We start from the raw sequence: 24,428 nt of genomic DNA, 5'->3' as shown, positions 1-24,428 counted from the left end.
GCTGGCAGCCTTGTAGGGGGTTCTGTTAGAAGGATGCAAATACCTCCCCTTGGCATGGCCTTGCACCCTATTCAGATGAAACCGGGTAAACTGCCTCCCTTTGGAGGCAGACTTCTGAATGTTCTCAATGCCTGCTAGCAAAGGTTTACTGGTAAAAATCAGAAAAAAATCATCTCATTCTGAAAACTGACATCAAATGTCTGTGGGGAAGAAGTTGATGCTGACAGTTCCATGCAAATATTTACTTGGTTCAGTCGGCAAACACCTGTCCACGTACACTTCTCTGGCTGTTTTTTGCTGTTGATTGTAAAGCAAAAGGAAAAGCCTGGAAGGCAAATGCTGTTCCATTTAAAAGTAGGAGACTGGACCAGAAGTGATGGCTTATGCTTGTAATCCCAGCACTTTGGGAGGCCAAGGTGGGTGGATCACCTGAGGTCAGGAGTTCGAGAGCAGCCTGGTCAACATGGCAAAACACCGTCTTTACTAAAAATACAAAAATTAACCAGGCATGGTGCTGTACACCTGTAGTCCCAGCTACTTAGGAGGCTGAGGCAGGAGAATTGCTTGAACCTGGGAGGCAGAAGTTGCAGTGAGCCAAAATTGCACCACTGCACTCCAGTCTGGATGGCAGAGTGAGACTCCATCTCAAAAAAAAAAAAAAGTGGGAGACTGGTAAGTACCAGAAAGGGGTTGCTACAAACAACTCACTGTCAAGACTGAGCATGTAACTTTACTGGCTTTTAAACACAAAACTGACTGAAATTACAATTGCTAAAGGACAAAGGACTTGCTGGGCCCCAAATAAGGTCCATAAGGTCCCTGGGACTGTTTCTTAATGAACACAAGTCATCCACTGTCATCACAGGCAAGAACAAGGTGGTCCATCCCAACACTCTCAGGCCCAAGGGCTCCTGCCACACACCAAGCACAGCACACTCTAGGAGCTACTCAGGTTGCCCTGATGTTTAGCAAGAGCCACCAGAGAAGAATGAGCCCAGCAAGGAAGAGCCATGCAGTGAACATAAGCCTGGCTGGTCAGAGCCACGCTGAGCTCTGTGATGGTTCATTACTGATTGTATAGAGAGCAAACATGCACCCCTTCCTTCCTTTGTCTTTTTGGAGTGTTGGTGCAGCCAAGAATACCTGTTTCTCTCCTTCTATTCCAAGTCAGCTCCTTCCTAACTCAAGAGTCAGGCTGTACCTGTGAGGTCAGAAGGAAGCATCTTAATACCTCCCTGCCCTTGCGAGACTCCTCTTTCAAATGGAATCTCTTCTGTGCCTAATTTGGTATCTTAGATGAGATGAAGGTTTTCATTCATGTTGTTGACAATTCTTGAGCTCCTATTATTACATTGGCCACATAGGAAAGGCAAGGAAGCACAGAATGAAACTCTTGTCCTCAAGAAGCTATTAGCCAAATACAGAGAATAACTTATGCAAATAACCATTAATAAAAGACAAAGTGGTTTTTTGTTTTTGTTTTGAGACAAGCTCTTACTCTGTCACCCAGGCTGGAGTACAGTGAGGCTCACCACAGCCTTGACCTCTCAGGCTCGGGTGATCCTTGCACCTCAGCTTCCTGGGTAGCTGGGACTACAGGCATACACCACCACACCTGGCTAATGACAAAGTGTTAAGCGTCAGAAAAGATATAAAAATTGAGTTCAAGGTATTGCTGAGGGGTACTCCTTACTTTGGTCTAATGAGGTCAATGGTAGGAAGGCAGGACAACTTCATGACAAAAGCTCAATTTTGGGCCAAATCATGTAGATTCCAATATACAGAGAGAAAAAGTAAGAGCATGCTAAATCTGTGCATGAGCATGAGATACAGCAAAGCAAGTGACCTGAGGAAAAACTTTTCCACCTTAATGCTTAGCTTGGCTGCACTCAAGGTTTCAGGGGCATAGGAGACTAAGAAACATGTTAATGATGAAAGCCCAATTTAGATGGGCAGATCTAATTTGGCTCTGAGTTGCTAAGCTGCATTAAGCTGTTTATCCACATTCTGCAAATGTAATTAACTCTCATCAGGATTACAGCACATCCCACAAAGGAGAAAAAGTGATCACATTTAAACTAAGTCAGGTACAAACAATAATCCTTCCAGAAATAAAGAGGGAAAGCACATAGAGATTCTGTACTTTTTTAATAATGGGAGAATTCTTTCAGTTAAAAAAAAATTGTAGTTACCTGCCATGGCTCCAGCTGCAAGAAGATTTAAACCTCCCACGTGTCCGTTTTCATCGGCCAGAAGCAGTTTGCAATGAGCATAAACAGGAAAATAGATTGCAGAGAAGGGAATGTCTCAGAGGAAACATGCTTTGGCACCCTGTCACACAGTGAGGAAATTGTGCAAAACAGTGTGTAAACTGAGTGTGAATGGCCAAATGGGATCCAGGTGACATTTGTCAGTGACAAGCCTGAGGTGTCCCTCAAACAGCATTAGAATTGATGTGCAAGGGAAATGGGGGACGGGGGAGACAGTAGGAAATACGGAATAGGGAAATCCGCATATCTCAAAGTCTGTGAAAGCATGGTGAATCCTGCAGTCCCAAGGTTAATAACTGGGTAATGATAGTATTCTGAAAGCTAAGAACTTGCTGGCATTTCTTATAGAGATTCAGGGTTTTTAAAATTAATTAATCTCTCACTGTGGTAAAAAACACATGAGAGCTATCCTCTTAAATTTTTACACCAGCTGAGAATCCCTGCAGTGCCAGGTAAAAAGCTATAGGCAGTGGTGAAGGAAGGTAACTACTCCAGAGCAGGGACAGAAGAAAGCCAAATCTTCTCTCCTCATCCCCCATGTCCTAAGTAGCAGACAAAGTATTTTTTAGCAGCAGGTTTCCACGGGAGCAGAAAATCACCCAGGGACAGCTTGTCCCCATGACTGAGATCCCAAAGAAGACATCCCTCAGCTTTGTCAGAAGCCCACATCATTCTACTGCCCAGGACTTTACCTAGCTAGGCAAATACTCCACCTTAGTGCTTGTTTTTTTAATGACTCTGTTTTATTCTTTTTAATTGTTGTTTTCTGAGACAGGGTCTCACTGTGTGGCCCAGCCTGGAGTGCAGTGGCGCAATCTCAGCTCGCTGTAGCCTTGACCTTCTGGGCTCAAGCGATCCTCCCCACCTGAGCCTCCTGAGTAGCTGAGATGTCAGGTGTGCACCACTGTGGTGGCTAATTTTCTTTTTTTTTTTTTTTAAGTAGAGACGAGGTCTTGCTATGTTGCCCTGGCTGGTCATGAATTCCTGGGCTCAAGCAATCCACCTGCCTAAGCCTCCCAAAGTGCTGGAAGTGCAAGTATGAGCCAGTACTCCCAGCCCTGGATTTTTATTTTTAAAGACAAACTCAAACATTAAAAAAAAAAAAGGACTCATTAAAAGACAATACAGAGAGAAGCAATATTAATAAATTCATCTCTCAAAGGGAACTTAAAAAGGATGGAAATTGAGAGTGGGGAGGAGGAAACAAAAATGTGTATGAAACTCTCTGGAGACAGGCATCATTGTTTATTGGTCTCCAGAGAGCCCTGTAGCTGTGTGATTACAATCTAGAGAATTTCTTTTTGTTTTTTAAATGTAGTCTAACTCTGTCACCCAGGCTGGAGTGCAGTGGTGCAATCTCAGCTAACTGCAACCTCCGCCTCCTGGAGTCAAGTGATTCTCCTGCCTCAGCCTCCCAAGTAGCTGAGATTACAAGTGTCCACCACCATGCCCGGCTGATTTTTTGTCTTTGTAGTACAGATGGGTTTTCACCATGTTAGCCAGGATAGTCTCAATCTCCTGACCTCATGATCCACCCACCTTGGCCTCCCAAAGTGCTGGGATTACAGAGAATTTCTAATTTCTAATTTGCAGTTACAGAAACAAATTTACACATTTCTGCAGTGATGGATCTATATCAGATGTGGTGGAATCACAGTTGCCTATAGTGGCTAAATTTATGTATTCCACTTATACCAGGCAAAGGAATGGAAAGAAATACTCTTCCTTGTTTAAGAAAAATAATAGCTTCTGCTCCATTACATCTGATCTGTAATGATAGGAATAAGTATACCCGCAGGGAAGGAATCTGTTGACTGGCATTTTGTTAAAGTACAGCACTCTGTTGTTGTTGGTTTTTTTGTTTTGTTTTTTTTAATGGAATTAATTATTGACAAATCCTACCACTTAACTTCTTAAAGACCTGAATCCTACCAAACTCTACTACTGTTTTACTGTGGTCAAATTATTAAGACAAAGAAAAGCTCCCACGGGGAAGATAACAATAGAGATAACTCAGACTGAAAATAAACATAAGACTATTTTGAAGTCCTAAAGCAGCCCAAAGAAAGCACCAAGGAAACTTTTCCAAAGCATCCCAGCAAATGAAAGGTTGTGAGCCTGAGGCCAGCAGGTCTGTGGTGCTGGCCTCCCTGCTGGCAGTTTCATAAAAGCCTGAAGATCACAACAGGAGAGGCTGCATGTGTATCCCACTGCCTTTCATACAAGCATCATCATTCTTTTCTCTTTGTTTGATTTTCTACTCCACAGACTACTCTGCTGGACAAGATTGCTTTTCAACTTGGAGTGGAAAAGTCTGGTTTCCACATTCTTTCACATTTTTATTGAATACATTACCACCTCTCCACTGAGATAACTCAAGGAAACCTACCCACCTTATACAGACCAAAAATTCCCAAGTCCCGGAGCACATTCAGGGCACTGACTCTGGGTCCCGTGGTGATCTCTCCAGCTACTTGCAGATGAATCTTCACTATCTCCAGTGGGTTGGTGAAAATGACCTGAGAGCCTCCAGCCTGTAGGCAAGGGAGAAGAGAAAGGCAGATTTCACATCAGAGCCAGACTGGCAGCGTAATAAAGGAAAATCCAGAAAAGGCTCTACATCTTACCATCTTGAAAAGGAGGTGAAACCGCCTTCCTCATGGGGGAATGACAGTCTGATGCTTAGGCTGACCCTGGAGAAGTTCAGAGGGATGGTCCCAAACTCTGTCTCAGGTCAATCTACCTCTGGGTTTGTTTCTAATTGAAATGTCAAGATTGTTTCTCGGACCAGTCTTTCCAGGATCACTCCAGCCACATTCAAAATAACAAAACTAATAAATCCATTTGGAAAAAAAAAGTAAAGCCAGATGTGGCCGCAGGGTACTCAACGAAAGAAAAAGAGACAGTAGAAGACTGTCATCTTTTACAAGCCAGAGCTAAAATTCAGAGCCACAATTATTTTTCCTCTTTGTGGCAAGCATTCTTGGCAGCATACCCATTTGCTTCTGCTTCCTTAAACTGTAGAGCAATTAAAACTACTTTGGCCCCACAGAGGTGCCTTAAGTCAGAAGGGGAAAAGTCTCCTCCAGTTCAAATTCTAAAGTGTATTATCCTAAGCAAAACTCTGATACATGTACATGGCTACACCCACACAAAAGAGAAGAATTTAGAAAGATAAATTTCAGTATCATTTCAAGACAAAACCAGAAAAACTCTTCAAGGCAAAGCTGAGAAATGGAACATCTAGTTACCATGAGTACAACACCCTCAAGATCAAAGCCACATTCCAGATTCTTGCAGTGAGTGACAGAGATTTGAATTTGGATAATGAGAGTATATTTGCATCTGAAATCTGTTAACTAGTTGAGGAAAAAAAAAAACATTTAACAAAACATCTACCAACTTCTTTTTTTGGTTTCTGTAAGAAAGAAAAAATGTGTGTGACCATGGATATATAAAAATAAATAAAATAAATATATATCTCCTTTCATGAAATGAAAAACCCCATTTGTAAATCTTCAACAGTAGCTGTTTACATTATGTAATCATAACCGTATTCATATAATAGTCCTAATTATATTCATATTATCAAATCATTTTATATAATCACAACTAAACTCAAAGCATATCACATGTGAAATATGAAATCTGGGGCACTATAATTCCACAGGTATAGAAAGATTACAAACAATACCTAAAAACTCACATGCAGCTTTCAATGGCACTTCAGTGCTCAACCTTGGCCCACATTCCTGCTCATTTATCTAAAACCCAAAGCCCTCCTAGACCCACTTCTAAGGGGAAGCATCATGGCTTAGTCTATTTTCCTAATGCCTTGGGACTATAAATCCCCCAACTACCCCTATTCCAATCCTGACTCCTTAACTCGTTTCAATATTCACAATTGCCAGCACTGATACTAAATTCCTCTTCTCTTCGTGGACAGCTCATTGTCCTGAATAAGCCAGGAACTTAATCCCCTTTTTGTCTTTTGAGCAGGGAGGTGCAGCAATTTGCTGTCTCTTTCTCTTGGTTTCCTGTAACTCCTCAATTTGACAAAATCCAGACCACTGGCACACAGGTCCCCCAACGATGTACTGACCGTTGTATGTAGATTTGCCTGCATTTCTCTCTCTTTTAATCTTGCACTGCAGGCAGAAGGAAGCATTTTAATGTTTCAATCTAAGCAAACAATACTTTCAAAAGTATTGCTGGGTGAAAAATTATGTTAAAATGATAATCCAAGTAATTGCTCCTGTAGCTAGTATTAAAGACCAAACCAATTTAAAAAGTTTACTACTTCCCTGAAATCACTTGTTTAAATAATGGTTGCAAAGACTATCTTTTGGAAAATGGGCTTTATGTTCTAACTAAAGCAGATTTAAAAAAGAATTTTTATTCTAATTCCCCCAAATTTGCCACTACCAGACAGTGTCAGCCCCTGGGTGCCAAGTGTTAAATGTGGACATTTTGTTTAAATAAATACAAAGGTCTTTCACATTTGTAATCATTAGTAAATTATAACATCCTGCTAGGCAGGAGTACTCCAATCCATGTCCCCAATGCCCCACAGTTGCCTCCTCCCCTTCCTTCTCTCATGCACCCTTTTAGAAATAATTGCCAGTTGATTGAGATTTATACTCCTATAACAATGCTTCAACATTTTTGAAGTATACAAGTAACAGGCTTTCTACTGAAACTCTACAAAAATGGTACAATAAAGAGAAATAATTGATTGCATTTTGTTTGTTTACTTGAGGCAGGGTCTCACTCTGTCACCAAGGCCGAAGTGCTGTTGGAGGATAAGCTCACTGCAGCCTCGACCTTCCAGGGTTCAGGTGATCCTCCCACCTCAGCTTCCCGAGTAACTGGGACTACAAGTATGCACCACCATAGCTGGCTAATTTTTGTATTTTTTGTAGAGATGGAGGTCTTACCATGTTGCCCAGGCTGATCTCAAACACCTAGGCTCCAGCGATTCATTCGCCTTGACCTCCCAAAGTGCCAGGATTACAGGTGTGAGCCACCACACCTGGCCGGGACTACATTTTAAAAATACATACACCTTAATTGTTGTATGCTTTGAAGATTGGTTACCTAGCACACATACTAAATCCCAACAATGCACAGGACATAACCACAAATCTCAATTGATGTGCATTTATAAACACATATAATCTGGCAAGTGAGAGTGCAAACAATCCAACAATGACACTATAGCAAGGCACACATCTATAAGTTTCCTTCATGCCTATGTTTGAGGGAGGAAAGCTCCTGGCAATACATTATTTGTATATGCTTTAAAAATCAAAATGCAAGCCAAGTGCAATGACACATGCCTGTAGTCCCAGCTGCTCAAGACACTGAGCGGGAGGATTACTTGATCACAGGAGTTCAAGGCCAGCCTGGGCAATGGAGCAAGACCTTACATCTTCAAAGGTAATTGCCATACATTTTTAAAACCTCATGATAGGCCTAGGAACAGGAAGGCAAATACTTTCAAGAAACACTGAATAATTTTAGCAAAGATAAAGACTTCAAAAACTACAGTTACTTTTGTAGCAACTTAATAATTTGTCTAAAACTTTGGATGTTTATGATACTTAAAGGGAAACATACATGGCAAATATGCACTGTTCTTTTTGAAACTCTGAGGTGAATCACACTGTCTCTCCTACATATTAAACTGGGGATGGGGAAGTGGGAGTAAAATCTGAGATCAGTTCAATGATACTGGTAAGAAATCAAGCAACACAGAATGAGGGACTATGATGTTCAAACTCTTGAACTGGGTGTTTTCTCTCAGAGAAATATCATATTTATTCTATTATAAGACTCTTGATTATACATGATATCATTAATTTAAAAACAGCTTTCTTTTTTTTTTTTTGAAAGAAAGAAAAAAAAGAATGAAGAAGAGGAAGAAAAAGGAAGAGAAAGAGAGAGAGAGAGAATGGGAGTATTGCTTTCTTGCCCAGGCTAGAATGCAATTTAGTAATGGGTATTGAAAACCACTTTTATACCAATAATTATACTTGATGATGTAGACAGGAAGGAATAAGGGAAGAAAATAACAAATAAGCAGCCAACCAATATTTCATTTAAACCTATGAAATGCTATGCAATTACTAAAAACAGCTTTCCAAAGGATCAGCACATTTGCAGTAAATATAATCTTTAATATATACAATTTCATAAATGTAGTACCTTTTCAATAAAAAAGTACCTGTATTTCTACAAATATGCTCATGTTTGCTATTTCTAATAGCAGCAAAATTGAACAGGAAGAAATCCAAATTCCCAAGAAAACAGTTAAGTAGATACAATTTTATGCTCTTAATTGGGCAATATGATTTGATAGTAAAATCATGCCAAATGACATACACAGAACACAAAATATTAGGTACACATTTGATCATAAATATGTCAAAATTTACCTAAGTTTCTCAAAATCAAAGTGGCTTAAAAATAAAAACATTGATTTCCTCCTGGAAAGAGAAACTGAGTAGCTATGAGAAATAATTTTCAAAGCATACTGCATGGTACCTTTTAAATTTTGAAACATATGAATGTATTAACTATTCAACAACATCAAGAAACAAACCTGGTCTTAGAAACAATAGCTTCTTTATAAACTAAGTTCTCTCTTGCATATGCTCATTCACTGTAGATTTGGTAATTTAGCAAATATATTTTTTAAACTAGTTGGCATTACTGTGGATCCAAGCTTTTTAAAAAGCTTATCTATTACATATGAACATCAAAAAACCTAACCAAATATAGCTAGTGATCTGAAATAATAGACACTAAGATACATAAAATTTTAAATTAATCCACAATGATACACAGCTACAAAACCTTAAATGGACATTGCTAAATTTGACATCTTGCTGCGTCTGTTACTAATGTTTATATTAGATAACATACTACTCTATACCATACCGTTGCTGAATTGATTTTACTCTTGAAATCACCAAAATTAGCTTCTAATTCTTTAATTGCTTAAATTTCCTTCATTAAATTTGCTGCCTATTTTTCTAAAAGAGATACAAGCATTAATATCAAAATAGACTTAGATGCTTTCTATTTTTCAGTATTCTGTTGTCATTTCTGTGTTCTAGAATTGAGTTTAAAAGACAAATAAAAGGGAGCAAATCTTATTTTGAATGAGGGTTACCCATATATAACAGAAATGGAAAGAATAAAAAACTTCCATTTAATCTTATTTGCATTTTTTAATGAGAAAATCAACTAAAGCTGACAGCAAAAGTTAGTGGAGAAGAGGATGTAATACTGAGATGTCACCATGTCTCCAAGGGGCCTAAGGCCAAGAGGCTATATACAGGATTAGGCCTACTCAACCTTCCGCCCTCTCAATCCTACCCCCAGGGCAAGGTTCACAAAGAGGTTGGAGACTGGGCCCTGCTTGTGCCAAATCCTTTGTTTATTTCTTTCTTTGATCTGTTGTCTCCTATAGATTGAAATAATTTCCCTCCAACCACAAAATGTCCAATCTAAGCAACTGATTATAAAGTCTTCCCTTATAGAGACTGATGAAAATCTAACTTCAATTTATTTAAGGTCACATCAGCTCCAGATGAACACAATATGTGCATTTAAAGTAACCAGACAAACAATAAAAGTCACAGAACTAGTTGTCAATAGGACTGACTCAAGAGGAACAGGAACAGACAGTGACTTAGTCTTGCATACCACCAACCATTCATATTTTTGTAAAGCAATAGGAAATGCTATGGTTCTTTCCAAAATAGGATAGTGACAGTTTAAAAGAAATAAATTGCAATGTGCTCATTGCCAAGTGATGAGATATGCCAGGGTGTTATGAATTAACACTATATATACTCCTTACTAGGGTAAGGGAAGTGCTATGATCTGAATGTTGGTGTTTCCCCACAATTCATATGTTCGAAGTAGCAGGGCCTCTTGGGAAGTGATTAAGTCATGATGGTTCTGCCCTCCTGAATGGGATTAGTGCCCTTATAAATGAGGTTGAAGGCAGCTGCCTTGTCTCTTCTACCATGTGAGGACACAGCAAGGTGCCATCTTGGAAGCAGAAAGCAAGCTCTCCCTCACCACTGAACCTGCTGCTACATTATCTTGAACTTCCAGCCTCCAGAACTGTAAGCAATAAATTTCTGTTGTTTATAAATTACTCAGTCGAAGGTATTTTTTAATAGCAGTCACAATGAACTAAGACAGCAAGAGTGAAAATCCCTGTGTACCTATCATAAGTCACTTCTGACATAAATATATAAGGATTTTTAACTTGTACGCATATATATGTGTTCACATAAGTATGTAGGCCTAAAGTTGGACTACACTGATTCCTGGGGATGGGAGGTGGAAGAGCTGTTTCCAAACTACTCTTTAGAGATGTGCAACCTCAGCTTGCTGAGGTAGACATAGAATTCTTCATCATAAGGAGCTGGCTAGTTACAGATCTTGGCCCCCAGGATTAGTAAATGCTCCACCTAACAAGTGGGCTTTCTGCTTTACCAATATGAAGGGAGGGTGTGTATATGTGCAGTGTGTGCACACACATGCTTAAGCTGAAGGGATGAAGCATGGGAGAGTTGAAAGATTCTAGGTTTGGAAGACTATTGACCTAGATTGTCATGGATTTTGCATTCAGCATAACCACTCCATTCCCACAACTGCTCTATCTGCCTCACAGAAGTCTTGTGCACTGACTCATGCAAGAGCGCTATGCACACTGAAAGAAAGACACAAAGGGAAGCAATGTGTCCTCCAGAAATAGTGTTCACATAGGGCTGTCGAAGTTCACCTGCAACATGAGGGGGTGACATCAGCCCTTTGCTGAGCGATAAGTTAAGTTTTGAGTTTCATGACTTCCATCCACTCAGGACTATATACTCTCTGAAAGATGTAATGCAGTCAGCTAGGTAAGTTTATCACTGATCTCTGATTTGAGTTTAACAATTAAAAATAAAAAACAGGTACTTACTAAAGAGACTATTAGAAGGTACATATAGGTTAGTCCATTTAGATTTTTTATATTCTGCTTTGTTAATTTGGAAAGATATTTAAATTTATTCTCACTTAGGTTTCTGGATCTGTCCAAAAAACTACATAATCAATTTTTCTTTAAAAACCACTACAAACATCATTAATAAAAGCAATAAGCACATCACAGACTGGCAAAAAATATTCACAACACATCTATCTGACAAAGGGCTGTATCCATGACATATAAATTAACTTCTACAAATAGTAATAAATATGAAACCTAATAAAATGTAGGCAAAAGACTTGAAAAGATACTTCACACACACACCACACACACACAAAGATATACAAATAACCAATAAACACATGAAAAGATGATCAACATCTTTAGGAATCAGGGAAATGCAAATTTAATTCATAAGATACTATTTCACATACCTAGGATGATTACTATAAAAAGTGCTACAGATATCAAACATTAGTGAGGATATGGAGCAACTGGAATATTTGTACACTGCTGAGGACACTATAAAATGGTCTATCCACTTCTAAGAGCTGGCAGTTTATTTTAAATTGAACATACATCGACTCTATTCTACTCTTAGATGCTCACTCAACAAAAATGAAAGCACAGGCTGACAAAAAGATTTGTACAAGAATGTTTATAGCAACCTTATTTGTAATAGAAAGCAACCCAAACATCCATCAACAGAAGAACGGATAAACAAATTGTGGTAAATTCGTACAATGAAATAATACTCAGCAAAATTAAAAACAAACACAAACCTGATACCCACACAAGGATGACTCTCTGAAAACATATTAAGCAAAAGAAGCCAGCCATCAAAGAATGCATTCTCTACACTCCATTTACATGGAATCCAAGAACAAATAAAATCTGTGACAGAAATCAAAAGTGTGGTTGCATGGGGTAAAGGAGAAGGGATTGACTGGAAAAAGGCATGAATGAATTTTCTGGGGTGAAATGTTTATTATCTTAGGTGGTTACATGGGTGTAAACAATTGTCAAAACTCATTGAGCTATACCTAAAATCTTTTACTTTTAAAAATGTTAATTATACCTAAGTAAAGAACCAAATACATATAAGTATGTCAAATTCATATAATTATTAAAGGAAGAAAGGAAGGAAACAAGCAAGACGGTCACTATAAAGTTGAATGGGGTCATCTAGATTTATTTTGACACAAATCAATGATTTGATTCCCCCAAGAGGACATTACAGAATAAAAGGACTTAGTCTAAAAAAATCAGAATACTTGAAACCTCCAGCATATATTAGCTGTGTAATTTGAGGTAAGAGAGTTAGCCATTTTGAACTGCTGTTTTCCATCTACCTATTTTATAGAGGGTGACAATAATGTATAATAATGTACTTTGAAAATTCTAGGTTGACATTAAGGTCTTATTTTTGCCCACAACAGATATTATAATCAAACATGCAATTATATTTGTGTCTTCTAATAAACATGTTTGTACATATACGTATTATGTATAAACATATATATACAGGTGGTCCGCAACAATGATACGACTTATGATTTTTTGACTTTACAATGGTGCAAAAGCAATATGCTTGATTCAGTAGAAACAATACTTCGAGTACCCATACGACCTTTCTGTTTTTCACATTCAGTACAGTATTCGATAAATTACATGTGATATCCAATACTGTATTATAAAACAGACTTTGTGCTTTATGATTTTGCCCAATTTTAGGCTAACGTAAGTGTTCTCAGCATGTTTTAGCTATGACATTCAGTAGGTTAGGTCTATTAAGTACATTGTTGACCTAAAAATTTCCAATTCATGATGGGTTTATTACAATGTAACCCCATTGTAAGTCAAGGAGCGTGTGAGTGTGTGTGTGTGTGTGTGTGTGTGTGTAAAGAGGTTTCCTAATAGAAAAATAAACATATGATAAGAGTGATTTACCTACAAGAACAATGGGAAAAATTATTTAAAACCTACTGCTACATATTTAACACTCATACAACACTCAGCATTCATATTTACTGAGCACAGTATACCCACAAATATACTCTTATCCCATCTCCATCTAAAAAACATCAAGCAATTTAAAAAAATTATTATGTATTATTATTATTATATGTAGGGGGGGCCCCACTATGTTGCACAGCTGGTCTTGAACTCCTGGGCTCAAGCCATCTTCCCACCTCAGCCTCCCAAAGTTGAGGGGGTTACAGTTGTGAGCCACCATGCCTAGCCAAGGTCAGGTAATTTAAAGTAGTGTTCAATTTATAGATACTAGAAACAAACAAACAAACAAACAAAAAACATGTTGGGCTAGCACACCTAAGTTATCATAAATTCTGATCTAGTAAGTATTTTTTTAGAAGATTTTGATATAAATATAAAACAAAAGTTTGGTTAATATTCACAATGAGATTTAAAAATCTGAAAATACATAATCTGTCTATACTACTATTCCCAAAGGTTATATTCTACTTCTAAAATAAGACATTCCATTGTGACTCCCTCCTTCCTGTAGTAAGTGAGAATTGCTTGCATTTCCAAACAGGAAGTCAGAGTCAACCAAACTTCCATCGGGTTTTAAAAAGTGTGTGTGTGTGTGCATGCATGTGTACACACATCTATGCATAAGAGCATGTACACATGTATATGAAAACACTAGAAGTAAATATACCAAAACATTAGCAATCAAAAATAAAACAGACATTTAGTAATAACTCTCTCTGTTCAAGGCAAAAAAGAAAAAAACAACAGCAAAACTTAGGTTTAAAAATTGGAAAAGACCTAGATATAAAAGCTAAAACTATAAAACTCTGAAAAGAAAAAAAAGACACATACATACAAAGTCAATTTCTATATATTAGAAAAAAAGAGGTATATAACTTTATGGTCTTGGATTAATGATTTTTTAGATATAACACCAAAAGCACAAACAAAAGAAAAAATAGATTAAATGAACTTCAGTAAAGTCCAATTCTTCAAAAGATATAATCAAGAGAGTAAAAAATATGTTAAAAGGGACTCATATCTAGAGTATATAAAGAACTCTGTAACACAAAAGACAATCCAATTAAAAAACGGGCAAAAATTCTGACTAGACATTTTTTCAAAGAAGATATACAAGATGCACACAAAAAGATGCTCAAAATTGTCAGTCATTAGACTGCACGAAGGTATCACTTTTCACCCGTAGGATGGCTACAGTAAAAAGACAGAAAATAAGAAGTGTTGTCAAAGATGTGGAAAGTAGCCATGCATGATGGCACACGCTTGTAGTCCTAGCTACTCAGGAGGATGGAGCAGGAAGATCACTTGAGGCCAGGAGTTCGAGGTTGTAGCATGCTATATTCATACCTGTGGATAGCTACTGCACTCTCAGATTGGGCAACATAGTGAGACTCTGCTGATATTAAAAAACAACAACAACAAAAATACATGCACACACACAAGCAAAGATGTAGAGAAGTCAGAACCGTCACACTACTAATAGGGATGGAACAAGATGTAGCCACTTTAAAAAACAGTCTGGCAGTCCTGAAAATGCTGATTAGAGTTGCCATATGACCCACCAATTCCACTCATAGGTATATACCCAAGAGAAATGCAAACATGTCCACACAAAACCTTATACATCAATGTTCATAGCAGCATTATTCATAACAGCCAGAAGGAAGAAACAACTCAAATGTTTATCAACTAATGAATGAATAAACAAACTGTAGTATAGCCATACGTTCAGCAATAAAAATTACATACTGATACATGCTACAACATGGATGAACATTGAAAACACACTAAGTGAAAAAAGTTAGGCACAATGTCATGCTTTACAAAAGGCCACATATCCTCTTTCGGCTCGGACCAGCAACATGGCCAAACGTAACTAGAAGGTTGGGATCGTCGGTAAATATGGGACCCGCTATGGGGCCTCCCTCCGGAAAATGGTGAAGAAAATTGAAATCAGTCAGCATGCCAAGTACACTTGCTCTTTCTGTGGCAAAACCAAGATGAAGAGACGAGCTGTGGGGATCTGGCACTGTGGTTCCTGCATGAAGACAGTGGCTGGCGGTGCCTGGACATACAATACCACTTCTGCTGTCATGGTAAAGTCCGCCATCAGAAGACTGAAGAAATTGAAAGACCAGTAGACGCTCCTCTACTCTTTGAGACATCACTGGCTTATAATAAATGGGTTAATTTATGTAAAAAAAAAAAAAAAAAAAAAAGGCCACATATCATGATTCCTTATTTATTTATTTATGTACTTATTTTGAGACAGAGCCTCTCTCTGTTGCCTAGGCCAGAGTGCAGTGGGAGTGATCTTGACTCACTGCAACTTCTGCCTCCCAGGTTCAAGTGATTCTCCTGCTTAAACCTCCAGAGTAGCTGGGATTAAAAGCACCTGTCACCATAACCAGCTAATTTTTGTATTTTTTTGTAAAGATGAGGTTTTACCATGTTGGCCAAGTGGTCTCAAACTCATGACCTGAAGTGATCTACCCACCTTGGCCTCCCAAAGTTCTGGGATTATAGGCGTGAGCCACCACGCCCAGCCTCCATTTATGTAAATATTCAAAACTGGTGAATTTATAAAAACAGAAAGTACATTAATAGCTGCCTACCTGCCAAGTGCAGTGGCTCATACATATAACTCTAGTCCTTTGGGAGGCTGAGGCAGGACTGCTTGAGGCCAAGAGCTCAAGACCAGACTGGGCAAGTGAGACCCTGTCTTTATGAAAAAATTAAAAATTAGCTGAGTGCAGTGGCACACATCTGTAATTCTAGCTACTGGGGAAGCTGAGGTGGGAGGATCACTTGAGCTGGCAGTTCAAGGTTGCTGTGAGCCTTGATCACACCACTGCACTCCTGCCTGGGCAACACAGTTGTCTAGGACTTAGGGATATGGTGGGAAAATTGAGAAGTGAGAGCTAATAGAAAAATATAAGATTTAAGAAAAAGAAAGAAAAAATCTGAGCCACAGTGAGTAAAATGGAAAAAAAAAAAAAAGACAAGAGAAGTGATAGCTAAAGATACCGGATTTCTTTCTGTGTTGATAAAAATGTTCTAAAATTGATTGTGGTGATGGTTTCACAACAAAACACTGAATTATACGTACTAAATGGGGGAATTGCATGGTGTGTTAAGTGTATCTCAATAAAGCTGTTATTTTTTTCTGTTTTTTTGTTTTTTATTTGAGACAGACTCTCACTCTGTTGCCCAGGCTGGAATGCAGTGGCACGATCTCAGCTCAGTGCAACCTCTGCCTCCTGGGTTCAGGCAATTCTCCTACCTGAGCCTCCTGAGTAGCTGAGACTACAGGCACGCACCACTATGACCAGCTAATTTTTCTGTATTTGAAGTAGAGGTGAGGTTTCACTGTATTGGCCAGGCTGGTCTCAAACTCCTGACCTCAGGTGATCCACCCGCCTCGACCTCCCAAAGTACTGGGGTTACAAGCGTGAGCACCACACCCTGCCTAAAGCTGTTACTTTTAAAATTTGCATGAAACATAGCAGGTATTCAATAAATAAATGAATACATGAAAGAATGAATAAATGAAAACTATATCAAGTGTGAAAGAATATGGACTTGGAGATAGAAGTGGTTTGAACCACAATTTTGACATTTACTAAGTGTTGGATTTCACTGAGGTTTTAGCTTTTTCAACTCTAGTTGGGAATAATAATGAGATAATCCCTATAAAATGTTCAGCCCAGTAAGAAAAGAATCTACTGCTCATTAGCAATCTAGCAGATTAGAGCTATAGCAAAAGCAATAATCAGTGTCAATAATAGTAGTAACGTTTTAGTTAAGTTGGGTGCTAGAAGTATGAATGCTTAGTTTATTATTATTTGATACTTATATTGTTTGTATTCTTTTGCATATATCAAAAATCACAGGCCTTGACCAGTCTGGTGGCTCATACCTGTAATCCCAAAACTTCAGGAAGCCAAGGCAGGAGGGTTGCTTGAGCCCAGGAGTTCAAGACCAGCCTGGGCAACATGGTGGAACACCAGCTCTACAAAAAATACAAAAATCAGCAGAGTATGGTGGCATGCACCTGTGGTCCCAGCTACTGGGGAGGCTGAAAGATGGGAGGAGCCCTTGAGCCCAGGAGGTCAACGCTGCAGTGAGCTGAGAACATGCCACTCCACTCCAGCCTGGGCAAAAGAATGAGATCCTGTCTTAAAAAAGAAGAACAACAAATAAAAAACAAACAAAAACAAAAATCACATGCCTTTAAAAACAGATCATAAAACAAAACATACCATAACGACAAAATATATAATGCCCAAGGACTAGAGATTTTCACTTCCCAGTCACTTCATGATCTAGTCAACAGATACCATTTCTCCTAAAGGGGAATATTGTCATTTCCATGGCAATAAAATTTCCCTCTCATCTACAGGGAACTTGAGGCTTAGGTCCTAGCTAATCCTTCCTCTGGGAAAAAGGCCTAGAACTCAGTTTGAGCCATTTCTTCCTAATTAACTGCATTAGGTTAATGCATTAGGTGCATCTTTAAAATTGGGTAATTTTTGGAAGAACAGCAACATTCTTCTCACTAGTGACACTGATAGCACTCAGCCAAAACCCCACAAGGACACTGTACATCGTATCACCACCACCATACTCAGGATGGTGAGGACTCAGGGTCAGGGTCATAGGCAGCGACTCTTCACGTGTTAATCTGGTGGCTGTTTGTTGGGTATCGTTTAGGAAATGGTATAACCTATGTCCTACAGAGCCTGATATTCTATAGAGACTCATCCTTTTTAAGACTTTATTCTCTGTTGAAATTTATAGACTTTGGGAAGAAACAGCGAATTGTACTTTAACAATCACTTACACCATAGTATAACTGAATTTGTCAGTAGAAACTCAATAATTCCTCTTTTTTTTCCTCCCCTGAAAGAAGAGATTTAGAACAAAGTGGGAAGCAGAAAACGTTTGAGATGAAAAATTGCAGACAACCTTATCACTCTGCCTAGAGTCCAACCTGACTATTTTTCATGCTGTCAATTTCTCACTAGACAATCCATCAAAGCCTCCAGAAATGAGTCATGATTAAGAAAGATTTAGAGTGTCAGCACAACCCTCAAGGCACCCCAGACTTCAAAAGAAATTCCCAAAGTTCAAACTTATAAAGAGAGTCTGTAGCTAGGAATAACAAAGGAACTAAATATCTTATTTTGGTTTAACCACCTGTTCCCATGTCTGACATGTGGTTAAACCACTTAGGTCACATGTCAGACATGGGAACACATCAGCTTCATGGCCAAAAACCTGGATACTGCAAATGGAAACAAATAATTAGCTACATGGTACAGAAAGAGCATGACTTAGAAGATTTCTGGCAAAGGTATGCATGTGCTGTTATAAAAATGAGTTAGAAAGCTTCTTAACCTAATGGGAACTTAAAACCACCAAGAAAAAGAATATTTATGATTGGCAAAGCTTCTCTCTCTAGATAAGAACCAATTACGGGATCTAATTGGAGCAAAGGAAAAAGAGAAACTTAATTTTTGGTGATCCACCTAAGCAAAAGCTGTATTCTATGTCCACTGTTTACCCTTCATTAAAAAAGAAATGTTAGCCAAAGATATTTCCTTCCTGAGAATGTGCTGGGGCATGCATACAGGCACACACACCCACACAGCAATCCACCTCTTCCAAAGAACTCTGCAGAAAGGTGAGGACTCAGGTATGTGCCACAATGACACATATCAAGGAGAACCTGGAGCAACCTCTCTCTCTCTCTCTCTGACCCCTGAGGCAGTGTCTCTGAATTAAAAGCTGCCAAAGTCACTGACCTCATCACCTCAGGTTTCATAAGCAACTGAGGAAGCTTTAGCCAAGACTGTCAGCCAATTCAACTAGAAGTTATTAATGTTTCCAAGAACAAAATGACTAAACAAGTCTTAAACTGTATATTATCAAATATGAAACAAATACCACCAATGAAATTAGTCAAGCTGAAAACAGAGTATGTATTGGTCCAAATCCAATGCCATGTGTATACTTTAAAGACAGAAACATTTGTGTTCTAAGTAAATATAATCTGAGTCTCTGGGTTCAGAATTTTTGTCAATAGCTAAAATGTAGTTTCCATCACTATTGTTTGCCATACCCTCTGTCCTCTAAAGAAGAAAAATTATAATTAAACAATGGCTTACTTAGTCTTATACCTAAAATAAAAGAGCCCAATTAATCAGCCATCTTACACTTGTTTTAAAGTTCCAGTTAATATTTATGAGTGGTAATTCTATTCACTACTATATTTTCTGTACTCTATTTCTTAAAAGGAATAGGAATTAGGACTTTAAAAAGTCTGGAAAGTAATGCTTTAGGAGCATCAAAGAGATAGAGCTGATTATAATACTACCTCTTTTCTATACTCAAAACCAGTTAGCTTATACAATAAAATTCAAAAATTATTCCATATGATCATTGAGAAAACCTGCTTAGAATCCCTTGAGTTCAAGGGAAATGCTACTCAAAGATCTATCATATCTGTGCAAAAAGGTTAAAGGAATATATTTGTCACAAGAAACGCCTAAGATTAATACTTACACAGCCTTCTGCAAGGATTTCTGCTGGAAGTGGAACAGAGCCATCTCTTCTGGTAAATTTGTCCCGAACAAAATCATTAACCTAATTAGAAAGACAACATCGGTTAACCAAAATTCCTAACCATTTCTCTACTGGCACACTGTTACTTTTCCAAGTCAGCAAAATACTTGTCTTATAATATTAAAAATTATCAAATGCTTATATGTAAAATTAAAGTTTTACAAATTCCGTGATAGCGTGCCAGTCTCGGCAGCATCAATTTTAGTTTTGTTTTTGAGACAGGGTCTAACTCTGTTGCTCAGGCTGGAGTGCAGTGGTATGATCATAGCTCACTATAGCCTCAAATTCCTGAACTCAAGCAATCCTCCCGCATTAGCCTCCTGGCATGCATCACACTTGGCTAATTTTTTTTTTTTTTTTTTTTTGGTAGAGCTGAGTTCTTACTGTGCTTATACTGGTCTGGAACTCCTGGCCTCAAGTGATCCTCCTACCACCAAAAATCCTAGGATTATAGGCATTTGCTACCACACCCAGCCTTGATTTTAGTTTTCTGGCTTAATGGTAATCTAAACAAATGACACAAATTCAGTTAAAAACAAACTTACGGTCAGTTTAATGGCCTTTTCTGGAGCAACCCCTATAAGTTGTGGTATCAGACCTAGGTAAAGGGACAGAATCATCAGCAATATAGATGTACCAGACATGAATACACAAGCCCAACAACTACGTGTTTCACCCATATTATTTACCCATCAAACATTTTAGAGTTTTCACTAAAATGGGAAAAAGATTATCCTAAAAACTCTGCATATATTTAATAATTACTTACAAATGCAGTATAATGTCACGTTTTCTTGAGGTTATAAATCCTTTCTTAAGCACGCTTCCTTTAAAGCCTAGTTAACCAACACCTCCCAAAAAATACATAAGGAAGAAATGGAGCCATGGGTCTTCTCTATTCTGGGAACATTGCCAATAACAATGTAACCAAATTCCCTCCCTTGTTACAACCAACAACATATAAACATACACAGACACTGTATACTTGCAAAAGCTCTGAAAAGCATGCTGTTATGTATATCCAGATTTTGCCACCCAGATTTTGCCACAAACTATGCTACCGACATACTGGCATACAGTGGCTTGGTTATTATAGAATACTAACTCCCATAATCTTCTCTTCAGAGAAACACAGCATTAAATATTCACTCATTTAAAAAGAAGCCAAAACTGCAAAGAAAAATGCAGTTTTAAGTATTGTTTAATGAATATCTCCTATAAGCAAAAACATACGCCTGTTGTATTATTATTTACTAATATATGTCAAGTTTAAGACATTTTAAAAGAATCCCCTCAAAACAAAGGAAATCATAATCCTTAGGAAGTTAAATTTCCCAGGATGGCTGTATACTAGAAAAGAAAAAAATAAACAATATAACATCTATTGGGCTTGGCTTTCTGAAGCTCACAGCTTATCCAAATTGTTAGCATACTTTTTTGCATACATTTTTTAAAGATGCTAACAAATAAACATTTTATATCCTTTAAATCATCCAGCCAAAGGGGAGGTACATGTGTGTTTGCCTGCTTGCTGACTGCTGATCTTAAGCCTGCTGTGAGGACACCGCTGAGTGATTTTCCATGAGTTGAGAGCCAGCAAGTAATCATACGTAAGGCTACTGTCAGTCAGAGTGAATTATCAGTGACACACACAAATCCACACACACCATTCATGGGTAGCAGACTGATTTAAAGGAAGAAATCAGCAGATGGCAGTCTTAACTTTCTAACCCTCATGATTATCAGGCTCTATTACTTTTAATCTAACTCTCATAGAACCATGTCAGCATGCATATTTGTTTTACAACTTGCCTCAATAAGGCTCATGGAATTTAATAAAGTACTGATTTGTGTCATTTTATCATTGTTGCCTGCAAAGAAATGTAGCTAATCTGTCAACAGTTTTGTCAGTCATCTGACAGAATAATGCACCAGTTCCAAGCAATATATGACAATCTCAATAATCATAGTGCTCACATACAGGACTCCTACAATCTTCTCCCTAATACAAAAGTCTCTCATTTAAAGAACTGCTTTTATGAGCTTACATCCTGAATAAAACCAACAATCCCCTCTCCCACTTGCTATATTGCGTCCATTTAATTAACATGACATCTCTCTCGAATGAAATCTTCTGTAAGACCTTTTCATTGAGAAGGCTAAGCTATGCAGTAAATATCTAGGTTCCTTTTAATAGGGGACATTTTCTTTGCAATTTAAAAGCATATTAAAGAGGAGAAAGGTCATTATTCAACAAAGAAATATTGAAGATATCAAGGAAAAAAACAATTTTAATGCTACTCAACCTTGTTTCCCCATTAAATAAAATCTGGATATGCAGGGCTTAATCAGTTAGAACAAGCATTCATGTGGACAGATCTGCATTCTGGATAATGTATACCCCTTTCCACGGGGTACATGCTGTACAGGTGGAATTCTGAGATGATGCTACAGTTCTGAATATTTGAGGAAAAATCATCACATTCATTCTTAAGAGCAGGGTACTTGAGCCTGGTTTGATTTCAGAATGACTCTCTCTTCTTATTCTATATGCAATGCTAAAAATGAACATCCTTGTGACCCTCTCCTTCAATTACGAGTGTACCAACATTATACTTTTTACTTGAATACCTGTATATAATGCTAACCAGAGGTGTTTTTTCTCCCGTCCATGAGCCTAAAGCTTTGTTCGGGCCCAGTCTTTCTTAGGAAGAGGTTCTAAGCCAAATAGTTCAACAGAGCTCAGAATAAGCTAGGGATTAATGAGCTTGTGTGTGCAAACAAACAAGTACAGTAAATTACACAAATGCCCTGGACTTGAGCATGTAGAGAGTATTTTCAAAGAATCCCAAGTGGCGCCCAAAGAGATTAAGAAATTAATCGGGGAGAATTCTCCATGGGGCTGTTGCCTCTGATGTCAACTGCACCATGCTTAGTCTAGAGTGGCTGCTAACATTCCCTGCAGAAGAAAATCTCTCTGTTTTGACTGTGTACCTCTGAGCTAAATGGGGAAAACGAGCGAGATTTAGACTTGGAACCAAAGGGTATTCCTATTTAAAAAAATAAAAAAAACCTTCAGATGACTCATTTGAAAAAATTTATAAATGATCCCTGAAAGAGACAAAAACATTTGATATTTATTTTAGTTGAAACAAGTATATAGAAGGTAAACCCATTTTTGAGTGGTAGCCCAGCTTCTTTTCCACAGAAAAGAGATGTTTTTCTCTTCTTTAATTCTTTGAGAAAAGCCCCTCTATATTTCTTAGCTAACATCCTTGTATTTCACCTGCAGATACGTGTCTTGGTTTGTAGGAGCATGGTGACATATACCCATGTTGGGACAAACACAGAATTTGGATACCAAGAAATATAAATAGCAAGAAGAAGAAATGAAGACCTTGGGCCAGGCGCGGTGACTCACACCTGTAATCTCAGCACTTTGGGAGGCCAAGGCAGGGGGATCACCTGAGGTCAGAAGTTTGAGACCAACCTGACCAACGTGGAGAAATTTCATCTCTACTAAAAATACAAAATTAGCCGGGCGTGGTGGCGCATGCCTGTAATCCCAGCTACTTGGGAGGCTGAGGCAGGAGAATCGCTTGAACCCAGTAGGCAGAGATCACGCCATTGCACTCCAGGCTGGGCAACAAGAGTGAAACTTCCTCTCAAAAGAAAAAAAAAAAGAAGAAGACCTTGTTTGCAGATTAATACTGCTAATCACCACAAAGAGTGTAAAAAGGGAAATGAGCAAAGAGAAAATAAAAAGAGAGAAACAGCCCTAGTCTGGCTAGGCATACTACATATTGGTTTCCATAATTAGTGAGTTAAAATCTGCTGCTGGTTAGATCAAATCACTAACTTCAGCATCTGGGATTTGCTTACTCACCCCGGTAGAGTCCGAAGAAGCCCTCATAATGCAAGACTTTCTTAAAACAGTCAAAGCTGTTTTTGTACATCAGCTCCCCAACAACAGAGCCAGTGCCACGCTGGTTTTGCATTTGGGTCTTCACCAGATCTAAAGGATACACTGCAGTGGCTCCCACAGCTACAAACAGAACAATTTTTAGGCTTAAAAAAGAACATAATTAAATGGAGAGTCCCTAAGAATGACAAATCTCATCTTAAAGGATGAGAAAATAAAACACAATATGTATTCTCACAAAAGAGATTTTATAATACGTATTCTCACGAAAGAGACTTTATATTATCATTTTTCTTTCCCTCACACACAGTGTAGGGATAGCAGGCTAGTAACCACTGAAATCCACAAATACAGCTGCTTCAGAAAACAACTGTCAAGAATGCTCTTTGATATCTTAGGTTCATAAATTACAGAGTGGATTATTGAGTCACTTCCCAAATTAGATAATCAACACTCGGTTTTCTATAATAATAACATTCAACTATTATGTATAACATTTATTTACATTTTCCATTAAATGCCTAAATATTATGCCAGTTACTTCTTAAAATGACTGTATCTGTACACTAAGTGGCTATAATTTTAAAATTTAGTTTAATAA

At 38.1% G+C, this 24,428-nt stretch overlaps 1 long non-coding RNA gene and 1 pseudogene across 1 annotated transcript; one reads left to right on the top strand and one right to left on the bottom strand.

Moving 5' to 3' along the window:
• The first annotated feature begins 15,140 nt into the window (after positions 1–15,140).
• On the top strand, positions 15,141–15,497 carry LOC135273658 (large ribosomal subunit protein eL43-like; annotated as a pseudogene).
• A 4,392-nt stretch (positions 15,498–19,889) lies between these two features.
• LOC135273659 (uncharacterized) lies at positions 19,890–23,862 on the bottom strand. The gene is made up of 3 exons (XR_010341451.1): positions 23,792–23,862; positions 20,451–20,503; positions 19,890–19,926 (listed from the first exon to the last, which is right to left on the bottom strand). It is a non-coding gene; the product is annotated as an uncharacterized LOC135273659 (long non-coding RNA).
• Positions 23,863–24,428: the final 566 nt, after the last annotated feature.

The sequence above is a fragment of the Aotus nancymaae genome, unplaced genomic scaffold (assembly GCF_030222135.1).
Source record: "Aotus nancymaae isolate 86718 unplaced genomic scaffold, 86718_ANA_hifiasm-v0.15.2.pri h1tg000008l, whole genome shotgun sequence".
Classification (NCBI taxonomy): Eukaryota; Metazoa; Chordata; class Mammalia; order Primates; family Aotidae; genus Aotus; species Aotus nancymaae.
Note: the sequence above shows the minus strand (reverse complement) of the source record. Positions and strands in the feature narration are given on the sequence as shown.